Source organism: Varroa destructor, unplaced genomic scaffold (assembly GCF_002443255.2).
Source record: "Varroa destructor unplaced genomic scaffold, Vdes_3.0 BEIS01000004.1, whole genome shotgun sequence".
NCBI classification, from domain to species: Eukaryota; Metazoa; Arthropoda; class Arachnida; order Mesostigmata; family Varroidae; genus Varroa; species Varroa destructor.
Window position 1 is genome coordinate 27,168,879 of NW_019211457.1, and position 17,194 is coordinate 27,186,072.

General features: G+C 41.7%; 1 protein-coding gene across 2 annotated transcripts in view; it reads right to left on the reverse strand.

Annotated features, from left to right (window-relative positions):
- The window catches only part of LOC111250273 (integrin alpha-PS1-like), a 130,790-nt gene that overhangs the window by 84,716 nt on the left and 28,880 nt on the right, over nt 1-17,194 (reverse strand). The gene's annotated exons all lie outside the window — the stretch shown is intronic.

Here is a 17,194-nt window from a genome sequence, read left to right on the forward strand (position 1 = left end):
TCATGCAGGTCTATATAACGTGCCAGCCATTTAACAATATCGAATCGAGCTAACTAACTAAAATCGTATGGATAAGTAGAGCTACTTAAGCTGGTCAGTTAACTTCATGCTACCACTACATATAACGGGTTAGTGGGGTCAATGATACGGAGCGAACGAGTAGAGGATCGGCATGGACATCTCCAACACTGCGAAATAAAACCGGCGATGGCGCCGACGAACCGAAAAAAGGATACTGTCATAAAGGACGCCATAGCACAGTCCAACAAACAAGTTAAAAGCTGCACTGACAACAGCATTATCTATTGTCGTATGACGGACGTGTGTTTGTCAGCGATTGTCGTACGCATATTTGGCCAGCAGATGTTGTAAGTTCATTGCCGTTAACATGGTCGTTTTCGGGAAGTCTTTTCTTAATAACAAAACACGTAAAATTACTGCACGTTAATTATGGAGCATAATAGGTCTGGCATTTTTCTGAGAAAATATCAGATAGAGGATTCTCGCAGAACTGACATATTGATAGCTACGTATGTCTTCTTAAATTCTCAACACAGTAAACCAACGGCAGTGGTCGAATATGAACTGAACATAGGAACTTGTAAAACTTTTTGTTTGCCGTTAATTTCCTAACTTCACAGTTGCAAATGTATTGGTACAAATAAAGAACATCACCATCGGACAGGTGGCAGTTGCAGAGGTCTAAAAACGATGACTTAATGCATAGCGTAGCCTTTTGTTCAGAACAAAAGAGAAATTCTCTGTAATTTATATAATCCGTTTCAAGCAGTACCTAATCGCCGGGAGACGTCTGTTCCCTCAGCGGTTAGTTATTGCTAGTCAGGTCGGCATGTATAAACCTGCTTTTTGAACGTGGTGTTTTCTATTGCCAGGCGTCTGTCGGTACATCGTAGCGTCTGCTTTCAAGTTTAGGAAGTACAATGGGGCTTCATTGTGGCTGGGAGTTCTGAAAACGGATTGCTACGGTCCAATGCTCGATGCATTGGCCATAACAATAATTACTAACTAGTGATCGCACGTTGCCATGAAGTCAGCCATTGCCAATTCAGGCTGTCAGCTCATCTAACGCTACACGTTTAGTTCTCCTCATTTGTTGCCTTGGCAAAATGTTTTGCACTTAACTTAATGAACCAATTGTATCAATGTTGGCAAAATAATACTACTCGATAAGGCGAAAACATTATGGATTGGTGTTTTCATGGCTATATAAATAGTGGAACTGTCGAATGAGTACACGTCATTAGCTACGCCCGTCGTTCATTACTCTCTAGCACACGAGTTGTTAGTTCCCCTTTTTTTAATAGGTATATATCTATAATGTATAAACAAAATTAGCGCGTTTTTAGATCGGCCAAGCCGTATAGATTTTTCTCGACAATCGATGTCCTCTTAGAACAACATTAGTGTACAAGTTCACTCAGTACCATCGCTATTACCTCAGCGATCCCCTCACGGTCATCGAGTTTCTAGGGTGATACTAGGGCAGTGTCAGCAGTAACGGCAAAAGCGATTCGACGCCACGGCAAATAGTAACGCTTAGTATTAAGGAGACACACGTATCAATACCCAAAGATATATCAATGAATAAATGCCCATGCGTAAGCTCGACGCTCTTGACCATTCTAACATGAGCTTTATTAATTTCACTACGAGCAAGCGGTTGTTGTTCAACAAAGTGGGCCACCTCCTGTCGTCTTCTCCCAGACTCATTTCGCCGCCCCATAGTTGTTTACTGGAGAAATATAGTCTAACACGTATCGTGAGAAGATATCTATCTTCCTGCGCATGGAAGCACATCAAAGAACTGATATAAGGTGAGCATTTCGTTAAGCGCTCGTGTTCCGTAGCGGAAAGCTAAATTCACGCAGGTCTGATTGCCGTCATCGCTTCGCGCACCTTGCTTGTAGGCGGTAACCCGGTAAACCTTGCCGATAGCGACGGCTGGCGAAGCCCGACGAAACTGCTGAAGTCTATCCGGCACTACCGCCTCGGTGCTACCGAAGCCTCAGGCGCGCAGAAGGCTTCATTTATTCTCAGACATGTACAATTCTAAAGGGTGTCAATAAAAACAACTTCAATTTCGGTTCTTTTTTTCTTATCGCGTGAAAGGAGCAGGCCAAGAACGATGTACGAGCTACGATTCAAAAAAATTCGGCGCGTTATTGTGAATTAGATAGATTTTATCCTGTCAGTGACGCACTACACAGTGGAACTTCGAAACCACTTCTACACAAAGCGTCAGATGGAAGTCAGCGGGAAACAGAATTGTCGACGATGTGCTGTGTTGGCGATGAGCGATTACTACGTCAACTGTCAGAACTTCTATTACTATTATATGTTACAAGGGATCTTAGTTGATTAGGCTGCAACTTACGAGCCTGCGCTAACATCGCAGACAGACCATAGGCACATCAGTAATTATGTGTCATTTTTTAATTGCTATAATACTGGGATAGCGAAGACCTAAGATTCTATGTTAACGGTATTCAAGATTGTGACGCTTGTCCATCGTGTTCAGGGGAGCCGCATGTGATCACAATGAAACACATGCTCGACATGTAATGCATGACATGTAATGCTCGAGCAAACGAAAGCTTAATGAAACTGCTGTGGCTCTCCGGGCGACACGATAATTGTTCGGGCGCGTCAAGCGACGCCGAGCGGAACTTTGGGACGAAAAAAACGTGGACAATCAAGGAAGGAATAAAACTAAGACGTAACAACGGGCTGCAAAAAGAAGATAAGGATATTGTGCAAACAGGTGAACGTCACGGCCTCGCTTAATTCATTAATCGTTAAGTGTACAATTTTCCCTAGAATTTACACGTTTTTGCGTAGGAAACAACAAACAGGAGCAATGCGTATGGAATATAATGGTAAAGATTATCGGAAACAAACATTAAGTGTCGCATGTATATGCATTACCGGGCATAACTGGGGCCGTATTTGTTCCCGCCAACAACTCAAAAGTATAATAAATATATGCGAGAAATAAAATAAGTTGTTCAAATAACTAACTCAAATTATTGCTGCTTTTAAGTGAGCAAGTACTGACGCGGAAAACTATGATACCCCTATGTTACGATGTGCTATAAAGGGTCATCAAGTACCTTAGGTGTGACTTCTCATCGGATAGTGTTTAGGCGCTTATTTAGTTACATGCGGCCCTCATGTTAGACACGGCGCCTCATCGTAAAGGTGGCTACCACATAATTTTGATAGCACTCTCTTGAAAGATACCAATTCCAGTGTTTTTGCCAGAGCTCTAAAAGCGAGATTTCACCTCGAAATCAGACCGACTCTACTGCCATGTCTTCCCTCATTCATTTCCCTGTAGTCTATATAATGCAAAGTAACGAATCTTGGTTTTTTTGGATTTTTCGTTCATTCTTTATTTTACCGGCTGCATAAGAGTCGAATGGCGCCCAGACCACACAAACAAGCTCTGAACTACTCGTTTTGACACTTAACTTCGTCACCATTAACGAATAACAGAAGCATGCTGCCGCCGCTGAACGGCCGCCGGGGCCACGATGAAAACCTCTTAGCCCATTAATTTAGTCAACGCCCTTTTGTGTATCTTTCGTTTCGGGTTGACTAGGTCATGCCTTACCCACCAACATCAGCCGCATTATTATTATGCACAGTTACGGTAACCAGTGACCGACAACGGCGTGCAGTTTAGATATTATTCAGCACTTGCCCCCATTTGCTGAGATCGTCCTGTCGTGGAAGCCGCTACTGCAATCGGCGCATCATCAATGCTAGGAACGGAACAATAGGAACGAAAGACGTCAGTTCTCTTTGTTTACTTCAGTCTCGTTTATTTTGATGAACAGTCAAAATCACTGGTTACCCGCGATTCTTCTCACGGCAGATTGTTCGTGCTGTCATCTACAATAAATCGGAAGCTTACACACATGTGAAATAATCTCGAAGGTTCTAATCTGATACAGAAATCTATCGGAAAATTGCAATCGGTATTATTTTAATCCGTAGCAGTATTTCCGACTTATAAGATACACAGATCAGTCACCTGTAGCAAACTGAAGAAAATTAGAATCATAATTTGATCAACGTACCTGCATGGTAGTAACATCGTAAGCAAAATCCCTTTTGCAGGATACCCAGCGCAACTTTTCCATGCTTTTGGCGATTGCATGATACCGTAATCATTAATAACAATAGAACTAGCTGTTAGCACATGAGGAGATGAGATGGAAAGACTTGAAGGGTGTTATGTGGGATGACGAAACCCTGATGAGGGGCAAAAAAGCTGACGCTTTGGTTATGAAATAAGACAGCGTGCGAAGTAATCAATGATGCTCAGCAGAGACACCGATTAAGCGTTTGTGATTTTTGTACCTTTCGCTTACGTTTAGAGGGGCAGACCGACCCGCGAACATGTGCGTATTCACAACTACATTGCAAATTATTTACATTTTCGTAATCAATATAAAAAATACTGGACGGTCCTGCTAAGTAATCAGCCACTTCTCTGAGGCGAAGAAAATGTTTGCCTTTCACCGAAAACATCCTATCGATTTGGATGCCCGTACCAAAGAATACCGGCGTTCCGATGACAATCGACGGAGTCGAGGCCGAATTGGCTATTCCTTGGCTTCATCGCCTGTTCAACGGGTGTTTTCATATAATCTGCAGCGCGTTAAGCTACGATAAGCCCGCATCAGGCCGACAATTCATTACGTACGAATTGACATACTATTGCGACAATTAACACATTAATCGATCGCCAGGCATCACTTAACCTGGGCCAATTGTCGCATGCGCCAATATACTTACTGCCAGCATTGTCGAACATAATCGAAGTTTGTTATTTGGCCTTTGGATCAGCCTACCTACCTACCTACCTAAACTACAAAAAGGGCATCCTTTATAAGTTTGCACTTCATTATTTCATAGTTCAACCCCATCACAGTTTCTTTGAATGATGTTAATTAGACATTCGTTTTATATCAAACTGATTAGACCTCACTATGCGAAAGATCAGTTTCATGAATGGCACTCATAACAGGACACATTTACGTGCCTGGCACACTTTCAAGCCCGTGTCGCTAAACTGAATTGTAACACGAACGTTTAACATCGTTCGGGTTTCCACATGATAAATGACAACCACCCCCTTCCCGCCGCAAAAGTGTTCCTAAGGAATGAACAAACGCAAGCTACGGGTGAACTGGGCCACTGTATATTGATTTGTAATTCACTGGGTTAATAAAGTGTTTTAGCTACCAAGTCTTTTCTGACCACGAATCACTTTGTGTCGCTGTCCGTAGATCCTATTGGCCATCCCTTGATTGACCATGGACAACGGTCGAGTAACTTGGAGTTACCCTATCGAGATGTGCGCATACCCAATAAAAGACCAACGAAGTGCAATTGGCAACCGAGCGAGAGAGTGAATAGGCAGTCAAAGAAACCCGGATAATGCTGAAATCGTCTTAAGCTTCTATACCAGGATAGGGCTCTATCGATAGCATCCTAAAAAAGAAGTGGTCTTTGTGCTTCCTTTGCCTCGTTCGATGGGTCGAGATGAGGTTGCCATCTTTATCACTAAATAGCCGAAGTTGATGAGTGGGTCTACTCCAGCGTGGCAGTGGAGGCGGTAAGCACGGGCAAGCAACGAAGCATCTTCCTCCATCCTAAATTTCAGTTATGAAAATTCAAATAAGAAAAAATGAAGCTTTAAGAATCTATCATGAGAGACCATAGCCCGCTGACAGCCGCCTGGTCTATCGTTGAGCATCGACCCCCCCCCCCCCCCAGAGCGGGCAGCGGGCTCAGCTGGAGCGCACTTGCACGTTATATAGGCGCATTTTCTGTGCCTACATAGCCATGCTATTGCTAGCGCAATGGCAGCTTAGTCCAGCTGATCAAATAGTGCAAAACACTTGTATTGATCCATCAGCAAAGTGGTAGAGAAGTGCCCAATGAGAAAAGTGAGTAAGCCCTCACTAAAAAGAGCCTCAATTGCTGCTCCGAATGTTTGCCACAATTTACAGCTACTGCTTTAGTACAGCTTGTAGCGGGGGCAACAGTCGTACGAGAGGGAGATACCTATAGTGCCTAACAATTGAACTGCTTCTGCCCCACTATGTATCTGCCAAAGAAATGCTGTAGGAAACAGCGTATGACCGCGAGAAATGCTATGAACTTAACTGAACAGAAGAACATCCAGATCGGCCCAGACTCGATCGTCAGTGTAGAGTTTCTTTCGGTCGTCTTGTTTTTGGGTGACCAGTTTACTAGAAGGATGTATCGCAGAGGGGAACGAAGATCCGAAAACGGCTTATTGCGATTGGTCTCGATGCTAAGTCCAATAGCTTTTTGAATTGCGTTTGCTCATACATCTTTTCGATAAACACTGAAGTACGTCTACAGCTGATAATATTATGCTATATTAGCCTGGGTCACACCGTTTTTGCTGCCCAATCTGTAATTGTGTTTTTGCATTGTACACAAAACTGCAATCAAGTCCTCAGTATTTCTCCCGCTATTATTATATCAAGGAGAATTACTGTATAAAACAAATAAATAGTGTCTATGCTTATATATAATAATATTAATAGTAAACTCCGAGCGCTCAGCCTATAACGTCGTGTAGGTTTCTTATATAATACACATAGATAATAGATAACGAAACTCGAACGAGGCATATCCCTCGTTGGTATTGTCGTCACGTCAGATAGTTTTCAATTATGGACGCGCCCATTTGTTTGTTTATCATTTGTTGTAACTGTCTAAAACCCTTTTTCTTTGGGCAAAAGATGCCTCGTCTGTTTCTATTGATGTTGCGCTTGCTTTCTTTCGTGCAAGTTTTTGTGATTGGTAACGGTACCTTTTCCAATAGATCAATCCATCGTTCTCTCGACACTTCCTATTGTTGCAATAGTTCGTTCGGGGCCGCAGCCTACGCAAAGTCGTGACGGTATTCTGAGCATTCTTTACGCAACTGTCAGCTTCTGATTACTTGACGACGGACCTGTTTCTCTTTGTTTCCTAGTTTTACAAAGCCCCAGTATGGAGTATTGTTTGGATATTGGTTTTGTTTTTCATTTACCTTTTTTTTGTCATACATAGATTCGAAATTACGTTACCTTATCGCTTTACAGTCGAAACCGCATTTTCACACAATAACTAAAAGTACATAATGTTTTCCCTAATAGGGCTACGTTACAATTCTCATCAAATAACACCTGCAACGTCTAGGGCAATTATTACGCCAGCGAAACGAACACGCAATTGTTTCTTTATTACGAAGATCTGTTTAATTTGCCATGTACCAAAATCTTTTATTTTTTTGTCTACGTTTTATTCCTGTTTCCTGTCTTCAACCCAGTATCTCATGACACGTTTCCGGAAACCTCTGTACAAGCGAACATATATATTTCAATAACGACATTAAGTGATTCAGCCACGGATCGTAACATGCACGCAACATCATAATAAGAAGGAAAGAATACACACCCCTGACAAACTTTATTGGTTTATATATCGAGTAAATGTATTACAATATACTGACGGTGGAAACAATTATTTTAAAGGAAGTCACTAAAGACGGAAATATATCGCTGAGGTGCGCCGATTAATCAACCAAAAAAAAAACCGTCAAAGACATACAAAAAGAAACCGAGATAGCTGCTTTACCAAAGCCCCAGGAAAAACTGCGAAGAATCAAGTTCTGCCCTTTAATCTTAATATTAAAAAAGACATAAGTTCAGAGGAACAATTGAATGTTGTCGAGATCAACGTACTTGAAATGTCGACGGTTCAATTATAAACAGAAATTAAAAAATACAACTGTTATCGTATCGGAGATTAAATTGCGAGCACCTGCCGATTCATAAAGTTTTTGTTAATGATGAGAGAGCTGTTAGCAATTGTTGGCCCTGAAGTACTATAAGCGGGTATCTATACGGGTCCTTCTATTTAGTCAACGGTTCAACACGTTACCTACAAAGGCAAATTGTAGTTGGCTACATAACGAGAAAGACTTAAAGCGTAGTCAGTAGCAAAGATATTTTGCATCTTAGCATTGAATTTCATCTTCGACTAAAACCTAACAATGTGTTTCAGTTTGCACTGGTTTAAAAAAAAAAAAACAAAAAATTCGAGACAAATGCACAAGTGGGCGAAAATTCATCTAATCATTTAGTTTTTTATACATCAACATTATTTTTCAATCATTACGAATGTTTGCTACTTCCCTTTCTTCTGCGGAAGTCCAAAATCGACCATAAGCCAGTTAGCACCAATAACGGGTGCAGCTTTATTACCCTTCAGGCGTCCCTTCTGATATCTCCAGGCTCTAAAGCGGTCAGTCCACTTTGTACGTTCTCATATAACTCGTCACTTTGGGATTGACTAACCAGCTGACCGCTTCCTGTATCTCGTTAACTAAGTCTACTCTTTCGCCCTCGCCCTCGCTCCCCCTCCCTTTCTCTCTCTCTCTCTGTCTCTCTCTCTCTCTCCTGTACAGGAGCGAAACGCAAAGCCGTCGAAAGATGTCACACACGGTTCTCGGGTCACCGCCGATACTTTAAGGAGGACAGGGGTAGAACGATAAAGTGCAGACGGCCCCGTGGCTGCTTTCGGAGAAGCACAAGAGCCGCTGATGATGTAGCCGAATTTGCACAATGGTTTATATGTAGCAGATCACTTCTGCCACTATTTCTATTATAATCAGAAAGTTTTCTAAGTCGGGGGTCCATGTCTGGGTTTGTAGGAACGTCTGAGCTTTCAGCCGGAGCAGTTTGTTTTCGGGTCAGTCTACCTACTACTGATGTCTCGTGCCTGCCAGACGTTCAGCTGCCGCCGATGTTTCTAGACTACAAAGGGGTTATTCAGAGCTGTTTCAACGAGGAGAAGACGCGTCTAGAGCCAACCGGAGCATCTGGACTGGCGCTCTCGCCAATATGCAGCATTGTACCTGTGTACACAATAGCAGGGCGAGCACGAGTATGGCGGAAGCCAAGGGGCCTAAACAAGGCAATGGAAGAGCCTAAAAATACTACATGTTACAGGAGTCCGGAAGCCCGCTGATAGTTGATAGATTTTTTGGTGCCTAAGTAGCGCGCATGTCTATGCATCAGTCGGACATCAAGCAAGGAATCACTTTATCGTATACGATATCATATGCTCGGTGGGTATAGGACTGCTAAATGTTAGTGACTGCCAGTCACAGTTGAGTATATGTGCGAACCCATACATGTGATGCGCACCTTAACACGTCTGCTGGGTCCGCCGTTTAAGGTTTGATGAACCTGACCTATCACTCATCTAAAAAGTCTCAAAAGGAATAGGCGGCTAGACGACAAGCACATACTTGAAGACGACTCATACAAACCAGCTTTACACTTATAAATTGACTTGTTTTTATATTAGCGAGTGGCAGTAGCGATAGCGGAGGCACCAAAGCGTGTCTCGTTTCGTCCTATTAGTTCTACACGGATAATTAACAGGCGACCTAAAAGAGAGCTGACATGTCAGCCGTAGCATAAGCCAGAGAAAGCCGCGCCAAATTATGCTTCATTCACTGTTTATTAAAATATTCTTGTCGAAAAATGTATGGTGCTGTTCTTCTATATGGGAAAAGTTGTACAAAATATACGACTTACGTCTTGTTTAGTACAACTTTACTGTTGTACTACAATATTCGGAAACTTACTTTAAAAGATAGTCTTTCTTATATATATGTAAGTTTAGCGTCTTGTTATATCCTTCCTTTATATTATAGGGTTCAGTGTCACCTATGTGAGCGTGAAAATTGGCAGAATTTCAAGACTGTAGTAGCTTCTTTATCTATCGCCTTAGTGAGTCCTTACTTATATGGAACCTCTGTGAACCGGCGTGCAAGCTGATACAGGAATATATGGCATCTCATCAGCATAACGCGCCTCAACATCAGCTCCGCCCATTGCTACCTTATGTTACAACAACGTAATCTAATGCTGCCATATAATTTCTCGGAACTGAATTGCTCGCAGTACGCGGCCGTCACCGAGAAAATGATCTGTTTGTCTTACATTTAGCAACGATAAGCCCGTTCGAATGAATCTGTTTATTATTCTGGTCAGATGACATGGGTTAGTAAACTCGACCCCAGTGCCTGCACGTACAAACGGAAGAACGTTTTAGGAATATACATGCATATTAGCAAAAAGCGAACGTATTCTAAAGAGGTACTTTTTTATTACTCAGATGGTTATTTCATTCAGATCTTCCTTAGTCGTCCATCGCTTGATTAACCAATACCTCTTCAGTTGCTTCGCCTTTAAAGAAGTACAGGAATCGTTCGAAAGACGAAGTGCTTACGTAATGGGCTTCTACAACACAAAATGGGATTATCGTAAGTTGCGCGGATGCCCTACGGGAAGTCCGCATGCCGGCATTTCGCTGACGTGGGCGCGAGGGGCTGGATACTTTTCGTCGGCAGACGAACAAGCCAGACCAATGGTCAGTCTCACAAGTCTCAACAAGATGGCAAGTAAGACGCAGTACTACTGCTACAACTTCACGCGTTGTGCATAATTTTCAAAGTCTACCGTTGCATCTTGTCGTCTTACTACGAGTTTTCATTGATATATACACTAAGTTTTACGAAATGAATGCGGAGAAGACGACAGGTGAAGACATACATAGAACATTAACTATGCATGGAGATTCAGATGGACACCTGTAAACGATACACCTTTGTTTGGTACTAGTATAAGAAATCACGGTGTGGTGAGCATCGATGGGAACTCATGACCATGTTTAATCAATTAGTTTACTTTGACTATCTGCTATTCATGTTACCTTACACTTACCATTACTGATCGTTTGTCTAAGATACACCAGTCGCCTAGATACGACCGTTTAGACAGGTTTGCACACAATTATGTACATGTACAGTTAGAATTCGTTCTTGGTTGCCAATGGCTCAAAATTTGCGGCTATCCTTTTCAGCAGCGGCCTACCATTCTATAGCGTAGAGTCCATCGGACCGCCTTAGCATTAACATACACGTCTCTGTCCGATGACATCGCCTAATCGCTTGTTTAGTTTTTTACCTATCTTGAGTAGACTTACGATGTTCGATCGTCCGAAATAGAAATACCGAAAGGCAGAAGCGACTAGAAGACAGGGAGGGACAAAGATGACAAGTTTGTATTAGCTGGAACGCCGAACAAATAAAAAAAAAATTGCCCGCTTTACCAATATGTACTACTATCGACTGTTTACCATGTACGATACGGCCTACGTAGCAAACGAAACCAGATGATACATGCCAAAAATTTGGTATTTATCCGCAATTTACATAAAAACGAAACTTAAAAACAATGCAACTGGCAACCGCATAGAGATCGTTGACAACACAAAAAAAGCTGTAATACTAAAGTATAATACATTCAGCTAAATGAAATAGTCGATCATATCTAAATGTTTGTTGAAGAGCGCGCCAACTAGAACAACTACACTGAGCAACACAAAGCTTCCTATAGAAATGCCTATAGAAAATCCTATAGAAAATTCCTATAGAAAAATCTTTACCCCCATTTCACTACATTGTAAATAAGTCTACGAACTTTACGAAACCTTTTACGAAAACATACGAAAGCACTGCCTTAAGATACTGTTCGCCTCCTAAAACCTCGAACTACTTTTGCACTGTAAAATAGTCTAATGCTAACGGCGGAGCGACTACTCTACTTTGTTCAACAACTTTGTCTTCCTAGTTTTTTTTTTACTTAGCAACGTTGCAGTATCTACAAAGTGTGTGATTCCTTGACACTCGCTTGAATAACGCTCCCCCTGACTAAATCGGATGCACACTATAAAAACAGCTTCAATAATTATAAAACGACCTGGATTTGAAACAAACATAGAACATGCCGTCGAAAGGCAGCAATGCTGGGCATAAGTGCACGTTATGATCTAGACTAGATCTTTTACGTGCAAAGCAATTACTACAGCTTCGGTGTTTTACGTACCTTTGACAACGTTGTACGTATCAAATCAGACATTCGCCGTATTAACGTTACGTCACCAACACACATACTGCTACAAAGAGTTTATTATCAATCGAAATTACGGCATTTTAACCCAGAGCAAAGCAAAACACCAAAAGTACAGATGCTTCTTTGTATTAATGACTCAAAAAGGCAGAAATAAAAATCAGTGTGTAACTAGATACCATGGTTGACAACATACGTATTATATAACGGTACAAAACCCGAGAAGAACACCCTGTGTTAAGAAATAATGGAGTTCTGCTTGAGTAGCTTGAGAAGGGGACCCACGCTGATCGGTCGTCAAACCGATCCAACCAGCAGCAACGTTCTCTAGAAATACGTCCCGACAACACCCCAGCGCTACAGCCCATATCTTTTAGTAGGTTTGGGTAAGCTGCATTTATCGCCTACGCCCCAGAATCTTTCTTTCCGCCTCAATCCACTGATGCACCCCATATGGTATGTGTGGAGGGGTCGAAAAAACGTTTCTAGCTCCCGTTGCTCAATGCGTATATGCATTTGTATGTTGTATAAATGCTTGCTCTTTAGTTGGTAGCCATTATGTTCATACGTAAATTCACGTGTACGGCTGGTCGTGCCAATGCGTGCAATGATTGCGGTCTTTCACGTATCGTTCCACGTCATTGTCGTACCTGAACACAGTTGGCACTCTTGAAATAACAATAACGACAATATCAATAGCAGTGGCATATAAAATTACCATACAATTAAGATATTTATCCATTCCGATCGTATATGGTACGCCTATGTCAAAAATTTGCGATCTAGTTGTTCGATATAATATTCGTGCATGCTAGACGACAAACTAGATTTGTCTGGATGGGTAATGTCATGTACCTTTATACGACAAGGGATTGGCGTGTGAACCTATTAAACCTGATCCTAAAACGTCTCGTTTCCCCCACCGAGACACGCTTACGCAAGTCATACAGCAACGACAATCACTAATAACCATTATCATTGTTATTATCTGAATTAACAGCACGGTATTATTATGACGTGTGTTATTTCGTCATGTATTTTTAGCAAGACAGCCAACGGCGGCCTATTAGGACAAAAGTTCCATATTGGAAAAATCTTTCTGTCTGTACAGGGAGAGGATGAGACACTATACAAGCTGGAGTCTATCGCCGCCAGAACGACGCTCATCTCATTATAAGTAGTAATCGCATTTCAATACCCGATCGTACTCTTTGCGTTGCTCTAGTGATAACTAGACGTTTCGTGCCAAACTTGAACGAGATCAGGTTTGTTCCGACGGCTTGCTGTCCATATATATATATAATCCAATAATGATAAACAGTACATATAGTAGTAATATATTCGCTCTGATCTTTCCGATTATTGGTATTAAGAAGGTTTCGGTTTCCCGGTAACTTCGTATCTATCCTATGATTAAAGTATAGAGGGAAGCCACTTTTCTGTAAAACCGTGAACAATAGGCCAGCCACCAGCGTATGCGGTCTAAAATTATTATGTGAGAATACACGTTTTATGTATGTATATATATCTCAATGTTTATACAACCTTTTCGCATTTCATACGGATTTAGGCGGCAAAAAGACGTTGAAGAAACTCTACGAAACATCAAAAACAAGTGACATCTATATTATCCTTTATCTGCGCTAAAATAGCGGTTTACTTCTCTGGAGCCATAGGTGATACGAATTGGTAACTGGTTGCATCCCGTCAGTCGAAATCAATGTCCTGCTGTGGGTTAGCTTATAGAATCGTCATCCCTAATAGCTATGCAAAAAAAATATGACCCTGTAACACGCGACACGGTGAAGGGGGGGAAGTGAGGTAGAGGGGCAAAACTAAACATGACAAAACTTATGTTGAAAAGATTTTACTAACAAAAATGCCGGTGCTTAGTTTGTGTCGCTTTAAGTTCTTTTTGTTAATATCTGTACAACGATTGCGATCATTTTACCAATTAACTCGTCTCGATCCACCGTTGACGTCTTCTATAAAACAGATAAAGTCATCATGCATTACGCCATATAAAATTGATATACGTATGTTGACGGTCACCCATTTGATCAGTGGGTCCGTCCGCGCTTTGTATGATCCGTGCACACTCTGGACGAACACCTTCAACAGCCGGATAATGTTGCGGCCATTGTAACCTTTTGCTGTAGTCGTTAGCGCTACTGCTACTACCGCTTATGATCATTTTGTAACGGTATTGATCATTAATAGTAGCTTTGATTACGTGGGGATCGCGTCGCTGAGACCGTCGCCGTGTCCTCTCCGTAACCTCGGCTCTTGTCGCCGAATATGGGAGTTGCTAAAGTGAATATTTTCTCTATTCAAATCATATTTACTCGTCTATTCAGTTAATGAGAAGCGTCAAACAGACATATGGGTCCATTAATACATTGTATAGAGATATACAACACGTATCTACGTTGAAGTGCAGTTCCTAGCTTGTTCCTTGGACCTGTTAACCTGTTGTCTGCCTAGGCTGCCCGAACTCAAAGAAACGGAAACAGGCTCATAATTTGTTAATTGCTTATGACTTTCGGACAACGTGAGCCGAAATAATCGCTAATTTCTTGCTATTCTGTCGCTGTTGATTCGCAACCGTGATTGTGTGACCATTTAGCCGCGTACGAGGTAACACAAGGGCGACGATTGAAGGCCGACAAGGTGAAGGCCGTCGAACGGCATCTTTAAATTAGGAGAGAGAAACGTTTTATGCGTTTAAGGAGTGCCTATGCTACATACAGATGGAAGCTGATTGCGAATGATCCCGAGAGAAAATATTCACAGTAATCTGTTTAATAAGTTTAAATTAAGAAAGAATAAAGTTTAATATATATATAGTAAATAAAAAGGACAGTGTTATTGAGAATTTGTTTGGTATCAGCAGTTTCCATGGTTCATTTTATATTATTAGTTAAAACAATTCGTTTATAAGGAACTCGTTACTCGTATGCCGCCCTATTGTGTTGAACAGTTTCAGATGGTATGAATTTCACATTAAGAAATCTACTTAGCTATGTGTCCTACATTCGCCTCGTGTCCTTCAACTCGTTAATAGAAATCAGTGCATATGCTTGACGCAGGAACCGGAATATATGATCGGTCACACCGAGGTCTTCCGGAATCTTCTTGGCTATCCTTTTATAAGAGCTCATCGGGTCCGATGGCTCTGCGCCAAGGGTAATTAGAGTTGTTTTTTTTTTTGTCAATACACTTCTTACGCTATTTGTCAACGTTTCTAAACAATATGAAAAAAAAAAAAATAAGGGATCCAGTCGTAAAATTAATTACCGGTGTCAAACAATGCCAAGTCAAATGCATAATAAAAAAATGTTTGCAGTTGAGAATAAGTTCTGCAACAAACGTATCGCGCAAAAAGCAACACAAATAGAGCGTCATTCTATATTGTACTTAGTGTTAAGAGCAATAAAAAAGCCTTACTAACACAGCAATGGGTTCCGTACGAAAAAAGCCTGAGTGACTATTTTTTCCAGTGTCCAGACTTTTACTTACTAGGAGGTTCTTTTTTATTATAGATACTTCCGAGTTCTCACGATATCTTCGATGACCTAATAACATGTCTCCGAAACCGCGCAGTATAAACAGCCTGAGAGTCAGTTAAAAGGGCAACATGGCCCGACAATCTTTGAGGTTTCCATAGGAATTGGTTTAGGTACAACAAAGTGTATGTTGCTCCCGCAGGCACTACAGAGGAGAATCGTTGAACAGTTTTTTCAAATGCAGTTTTACCGCAAAAAAATAGATTTCAGCCATAGATTTGAGCTCTTCTGCACATAAAGCCTTTATACATGTATATGTCTGAACCAGAGACAGATTTAATGCTATCTCCTATAGGCATAACGAGTGCCAGTGAGGGTATATAAGTCCACTTAAGCAACTTTACAGCCCTGCTGTGATTTTTATGCTTGCTCCTGGGAATGAGACAGAGAGCTTGTCCGAGATCACCGCAGGCGTTTTGAGTAGCTGTATTACACATACGTACACGAAAGAATCGGCCTCAAAATAACCACAACGCCTGTAGATGTACGAGCCATTGTTTTAGTTCCTGCATTGTGACCACGCAGGCCATCAGATCAGCGTATATCCAGTAGCCGATCGAGGCCAACTTCTGAAGCTTGTCTTCCGTGTTCTTAACTCCTTGAGGCAGCTCCAGACATCAGCATTTAGGTCCACACACACAGTATCCACGGCCTTACGCTGTCGCATACGCTAAACATGCAGTTCGCGATCGCAAGTGCGGGGACCAGCGGGAAATGCTACTTAATACGCTAACAGTGAAGGCCGACGAGGTCATAAGGCTATATGGGACACCGGCCTTCTGTTGGTCAACTAGCGTATCAGAAAGACCAGGCACCGAGACATCGATCGGATGAGGCCAGCTTGTGACAGCAGAGGCTGGACCACATTCAACAAGTGAGTAGTGCTTGGTGTGACATATGCGGACTATAAAGGGCGAGAAGCACTGCATATGACGCAATCGGAATTAAAAATACACTGCGCATATATGAGTCTATGCTATTGCGCAACCAGACGATTATCGTGTACGGTTTTATAGTAGGCGTGTTAAAAGGCAAGCCAACCGCTTATTTAGAGCGATATTGTACTATTGGAAATATCTTAGTAAATGATCACTGTTTATGTAGAGCTCTCTGTCACTCTAGAAACAATTCAAGGGTTACTTCACAATATTGGCAATAGATTCGGTGAAGAGAAACAATTAAGTAAGTTAAACTAACTGCTTCGTTGCTCTCTCGTTACTGACTATGTGACACCAAGAGAAAAGACATAACTGGTGATTGTTAAAATTAAATTAAATATAGCTCACAAGTATAATGCCCAGAACGGTACAGTGCTATAGCAGCATGTCACATTAGCTATAACGTATTATAATCACATCCCCTTGCTGAACTTAATTTCGACTATTTTTACATATTTTTTGTCTACAATCGATGTCTTTATTGACCGTTTGCACAGCTTCGACGAAGCTTTGGCCAAACTTGTATCTCGTCATCACTGTCCCAAGAGTCGGACCCCACTTCAATCCAGATCTTCGGTCAGCACCTTAAGAGCGGTCCTATTATAACCCAATGCCCTGAAACCCCAGCTTTCACATCGGTGAATATCACACA